Source organism: Rhea pennata, chromosome 34 (assembly GCF_028389875.1).
Source record: "Rhea pennata isolate bPtePen1 chromosome 34, bPtePen1.pri, whole genome shotgun sequence".
Classification (NCBI taxonomy): domain Eukaryota; kingdom Metazoa; phylum Chordata; class Aves; order Rheiformes; family Rheidae; genus Rhea; species Rhea pennata.
Genome location: NC_084696.1, coordinates 596,385 through 602,527, shown reverse-complemented (window position 1 = coordinate 602,527; position 6,143 = coordinate 596,385). Strand labels below are relative to the sequence as shown.

General features: G+C 56.7%; 1 long non-coding RNA gene across 1 annotated transcript; it reads right to left on the bottom strand.

Moving 5' to 3' along the window:
- Positions 1-4,834: 4,834 nt before the first annotated feature.
- Positions 4,835-6,064, bottom strand: LOC134152855 (uncharacterized). The gene is made up of 2 exons (XR_009961084.1): positions 5,877-6,064; positions 4,835-5,094 (listed from the first exon to the last, which is right to left on the bottom strand). It is a non-coding gene; the product is annotated as an uncharacterized LOC134152855 (long non-coding RNA).
- Positions 6,065-6,143: the final 79 nt, after the last annotated feature.

The window sequence follows — 6,143 nt, the reverse complement described above, 5'->3', positions numbered from 1 at the left end:
AAGGTTGAAAGAATAGTCCAGAGTGCACTATAGAGATCCTAAGCCATCCAGAGGGCCAAAACAGAGACTTTCAGGAACAAGGAGGGAATCTGAAGGGGTTTTGAGAAGACTAGCTGGTCCTGAAAGGGTCCAGAAAGGCAGAAGACTGCTCTTGAGCCCCATTCTGTCCAAAAGAGGTGTCCAGAGAGCACAAGAGGGGTCCTTGGGGCTCTAGAGGGCCAAGAGAAGACTCTGGGGCACCACAGAGGCCGAAAGAGCGGTCCGGAGCAGAGCAGCGTCACACAGGGTTCTGGAGGACCAAAGGAGTGCTCTGGGTTGGAATAAAGGCCTTCAGAGAGGCTCTGAGGGGAGTCAAGGTGTGCTAGAGAGGCTGGAGAAGGAAAAGACAGCTGTGGGGTACAAGGAAGGCTGCAAGAATAGTCCAGAGAGCACGAGAAGGATGCTAAGGGGTCTAAAAGGCCACAGAGGTCAGCAGATGGAAAATAGAAGGCTTAACCGGGGCACTAGGCTGCTAAAGGCTGCTGGAGCACCAACTGAGGGCTGCAGGGCAAGGAGGAGGGCACCTGGGGGATTCTAAAGGGACAAGACAGGGGCTAATGGGTCTACAGGGTGCCAAGACAAACCTCTGGGGCAGAAGAAAAGCTAAAAGAGTATTCTGGAGTGTGCTACAGGATTTCTATGGGGACTCCAAGATGCAAAGATGACTCTGGAGAAGAAGGAAGATAGCTGGAGGCTTTCTGAGACTAGAGAGTTCCTAAACTGCCTGGGCGGGGAGGCCAGAAGACAGCTCTGGGGCACGCCAAAGGCTGAAAGAATAGTCCAGAGTGCACAAGAGCAGAGCTAAGGGGTCTAGAGGGCCGGCAGAGCTCAGGAGATGGAAAATAAAAGGCCGAAGGAGCAGGCCAAAGCAGAGCGGCGGGCCGCTAAAGGGACTGGACTGGCAAGCAGAAAGCTCTAGGGCAGCAAGAAGATCTCTCGGGGGATTCTGAAGCGACTGCAGGGGTGCTAATGGGTGTAGAGGGCCAGAAGAGAGGTCAGCGCCGGAAGAAAGGAGTGTCACACAGAGGTCTAGAGGATCCAAGGAGTGCTCTGGGGCAGAATAAAGGCCTGCAGAGGGACTCTGAAGGGAGTAGAGGGGTGCTAAAGCTGCTGGAGGGACAAAAGATAGCTGTGAGGCACAAGGAGGGCTGCGAGAGTAATGCAAAGTGCGCGAGAGGGGTGCTAAGGGGTCTGGAAGGCCAGCAGAGCTCAGCAGATGGAAAATAAAAGGCCAAAGGAGCAGGGCAAAGCAGAGAAGCGGGCTGCTGAAGTGGGGTGGAGCCCTTAATCATGTTATCTGGTATGCAAGGAACCGATAGACACACAGGGTTGAAATATTTGTTTATTATATTTCTGTGCAGAGACAGGTGCTAGATAGTGGTAGATCCGCAAAGCTAGCGCACCTTCTCCTTTCCTCGTTCTTTATTTATATATACACTTTTCAGGGAGTACTTTACACATGTTTTTCTATTAGTTACAGTTTTATCGTATCATGTATTAACTCCATGCTTGCACTTTAACATTCCTATTAATTAGCACAAGAAGCTCAGAAGGTGGTAACATGATTACTATGTCATTATCATGTCATTCTGATCTCATTGATTTAGAGGAGTGTAATTTAATATGTTAATAAGTATTAATGAACTTACAGATTACTGGGTTATTCTACTGTTTTTGTTTTGCCAACTCTTCACATTGTTCAAAGTGTTGTTTCCTTGATGTTATTCAGCTGGAACTGTTCGTCCTTCACATTACTGTGTTACAATAGCCTCTCTCCCTTGTCCTTCAGTCTTGCAGGGTTTCCGCAGCAGCGTTCCAGTAACAAGACTACAACTCCTAGCATGCGCTGCAGACAAAAATGGCCTCCCAAAAGCCCGGTACCGAAAGACTACACCTCCTACCATGCGCAGCATATGAAAATGCCCTTCCGGAAACCTGGTGCCGGAAGACTACAGATCCTGGCACGCGCGGCAGGCTAAAATGGCTCCCCGGAAACTCTCTGCCGGAACACTACATCTACCGGCTTGCAGAGCAAAGCAATACGGCCGACAGGAAGCTTAGCTCTTCCGGCATCCGCTGCACACTGAAATGGCCGACCGGAAGTCAGATTCAGGTGGACTAGTGCTTCCGGCATACCGCGCACGGAAAAAAAAAAAACTCCCGGAAGCCCGGTGCCGGAAGACTACTGCTCCCGGCATGCCGCGCAAAACAACATGTCCGCCCGGAAGCCCGGTGCCGGAAGACTACTGCTCCCGGCATGCCGCGCAAAACAACATGTCCGCCCGGAAGCCCGGTGCCGGAAGACTACTGCTCCCGGCATGCCGCGCAAAACAACATGTCCGCCCGGAAGCCCGGTGCCGGAAGACTACTGCTCCCGGCATGCCGCGCAAAACAACATGTCCGCCCGGAAGCCCGGTGCCGGAAGACTACTGCTCCCGGCATGCCGCGCAAAACAACATGTCCGCCCGGAAGCCCGGTGCCGGAAGACTACTGCTCCCGACATGCCGCGCAAAACAACATGTCCGCCCGGAAGCCCGGTGCCGGAAGACTACTGCTCCCGGCATGCCGCGCAAAACAACATGTCCGCCCGGAAGCCCGGTGCCGGAAGACTACTGCTCCCGGCATGCCGCGCAAAACAACATGTCCGCCCGGAAGCCCGGTGCCGGAAGACTACTGCTCCCGGCATGCCGCGCAAAACAACATGTCCGCCCGGAAGCCCAGTGCCGGAAGACTACGGCTCCTGTTTCCGGTATGCTGGGGGGGCGGGGGGCTGCAGCGCTCGGTGGTGTCTGCACCTACGGCACTTCTGTTCTGGCCTGCCCCTTCTCTGCTCCCCCCTCGCTCTCGAGGGCCGGAAACCACCACACAGCCCAGACTGCAGCCTTGCAATCTCCAGCACGGGCCCGGGGCTCCCCAACACCCTCTCGAGTAGCCCCGAGTCAGCTCCCACACTGCCCAGGCCCATGTGATCCTCCCCAGTGCTTCCCCTGGGATCCCTCCTACCCCTCCAGGACACAGTCCCAATCTGACCCTGGACCCCCCCTCACTAATCTGATGTGCACTGAACCCCACCACAGCCCTGATGCAATATATTCATCTTTCTACCTCCAGCCCCAGCGCACCACCTTCCTCCCCACCCTCTATGACCCTGACGCACAGCTCTTCCCCACCCTGTCCTTGCCTCCCACTGTCCCAATACATGGGCCTCCCCCACCCCCAGTACACTTTGCCCCAGCACGGTCCGCCTCAGTTCTGCTCCATCCGCTAAGACCGGCAGCACGCGCATGACCCGTAGGCCAGCCCCCCGTCAGCCCTGCTCACCTCCTCTGCAGTGCAGCCAACATTCTAGTCCCAGCAGTCAGTGTGTGGCAGCAGCTCCATTGTCCTGGACCAACACTGACATGAACTTCCAAATGCAGACCCAGCTGACAGCATGTACCCACTTCCTACCCTTGCAATCAGCCAAACAGGCCCCACCTGGGACTTGTCCCAGCCACAGTGCCCAGAGCTGCAGGCCATCAGGGACAGCTGGGACTGCCAGGGCAGCAGAGGGCAGAGGCCCCCCCCCCGGCTTCTGAGAGCAGCTTCCTGAAAGCTCAACAGGGAACCCTGGAGTGCACAGGGAGCAAAAGGGGACATTCAGGGCACAAGGAAACAAATTGAGAGCTGCAGGTGCAACAAACGGGGGGTGTGTGTGTGTGTGTGCGCGCGCGCACACACACATTTTATGTATGTATGTATATTACAATGCAAAGACAGAGCAAACAGGGTGATTCTGGGAGCACCAAAAGGCAAAAGGAGGGCCCTGGGGCACACCCAGAAAGCTCTGCGACAAAACAGAGAACTTTGTCGCGCGCTGCAGAGCGAGCGCAGGGCTCCGAGGCGCACGGCGGCCGTGGGGGCAAGCCAAAATGTGAACTGAAGGCTCCTGAGGGCATCAGAGGGCAAACGCAGGGCTCCCGGGCAAACCAACACACAGACAAAGGGCCTCGGGGCACACCGAAGGGGCCGTAAGGCACGTCACAGGGCTCAGCGCGGCTGACTCAGCCTCGACAAGAGGCTCTTAGCCTGGGGAAGACTGAGGGGGGATCTTATCAAAATCTATCAGTATCTGAAGGCAGGGTGGCAAGGGGATGGGGCTAAACTCTTTCCAGTTCTCCCACGCGAAAGGACTAGAGGCGACGGGCACAAGCCGAACCACAGGAAGTTGCGCCTGAATGCAAGGAAGGATTTCTTTCCCGTGAGAGTGACGGAGCACTGGAACGGGTTGCCCAGAGAGGTGGCGGAGTCTCCTTCTCCGGAGATATTCAAAACCCGCCTGGGTGCGATCCTGTCTAATGTGCTCTAGGTGACCCTGCTTGAGCAGGGAGGTTGGACTAGGCGATCCCCAGAGGTCCCTTCCAACCTTACCCGTTCCGTGATTCTGTGACGGCACCGGCGCCTGCAGGCTCTCCGCGGCCCCGCGGACGCCCGCCACTCTCCCAGCTCCGGGCACGCGGGCCCCGGCCCCGACAGGCCAGGGAGCAGGCCGGTGCCCTCGCACAGCCCTGGAGGGGGGGGCCCCGGCTGCCCCCACGACGATGGGAACCACCCCCAAGAGCCCTGAGGGTCCAGGCCACGCCAGGGCAACTCCCCACAGCCCCGGGAACAGCACCGCGTCCCCTGGGAACTGCAGGCACTCCAAAGCGCAAGGGGCTCGGGCACCGGCTCCCAGCCCCGGGCGCACAACGTGTAACCTTCTCCCCTGGGCGTCATCTTCAGGCAGGGGGGCGTCCGGAACCACAGACGCGACCGCAAAGAATAAAGCGGCTGTTTATTGTTTTACTGGGCAGGAACGCCACCTGGGAGCGAGCCTGCCACGGAGCTCGGTGCCGGCACGCTTCCCCTTACCCCGTGACACCTGAAGAGTCATCGCCACACCAGCGTCCGTCTGTCCGACCGTCCGCCCGTCCGTCGGGGAAGGGTCAGCTCCCGCCGCAGCCCCCGAGGCGGCAGGCGTCTGCGTAGCCGACAGCCTGCCCCTTCTGCTTTTTCCTTCGGGGATAGGATTCAGCTCTGAGAATCGGAGAGGACAACACCTGAGCTCGCCTGCCCGCGCTTCCGCTCTACCCCAGACCAGAGCCCCGAGGAACGCTCGCACGGCTCTCGGCTCGCCCGCCGCACGTCGCCAGTGTCCGCGTGGTGGGCCTGCACCGTATCAAACCCAGGCCTCAGCTCGGCGCGCAGAGCGGAGCGCTAGCACAGGGGAAGATGGCAAACGCCGAAGGAGGGCTTGCAGCCCACTGCTCGGGCTTCAGGGCTTACAGTTTATTATTTACGGATTTTTCCCTCATCAGGAAGCCCTAAGCCCTGAACCTGAAGTGACGAACTGCACATCTTGGCACCCAAATGGTTTCTGAGGCTGTAAAGTCTCGGGATGAGATTGCATTTTCAATCCTCACCCTGATCGCTAAATGAGGGACCTGTGAACTGTGCCTGATAAAGACTGAGCCCCACAAAATAAAGTGAGAAACCACAACCGCGGCGTGAGAGACCCTCAGCAACAAACTACATAAACCTCGAGTGAAAAAGTCCAAACCCTTAGCTTTAAGCAAGGAACACCAAAATACCCATGAGCATTAAAACAGTACGGAGAAGCCAAGGAGTTTTGCCCACATCTTAGGTAGTTTCCCCTTCGTTTAGAAGTGCATCAGAACAGGAAGACATGCCACAGCCAGGTTAGAGTTGCTGTCTGTAGGCTTGGTTTTAGCCACCATTCAAATGTGAGCATGTGCAACAAGCACATGAGCAAGCCCTGCTGCCAGGCATTCGCCTTCGAGCCACAACTTTCTGCTTACCCGGCGTTAGAAGGAAGCTGCCGTTCACCAGTGTCTGCCCAAACATAGAGAAACCCTTGAAGCTCACGATGGGGCACTTTCTCTAAGGAAGCTGACTGCTGCGTCTCCCTTGCTGCAGCTTTCCTTTGTATCACAGGGCATTCAATTAATAAAAGGAGTACTATAAACCTGCACAAATGTTCCTTGCTATTTCCTGTCCTGTTTGAACACCCCCCCCCCGCCCAGACCCTTCTGCACTTACCTGTTTCCTTAAAATGGTATCACTGC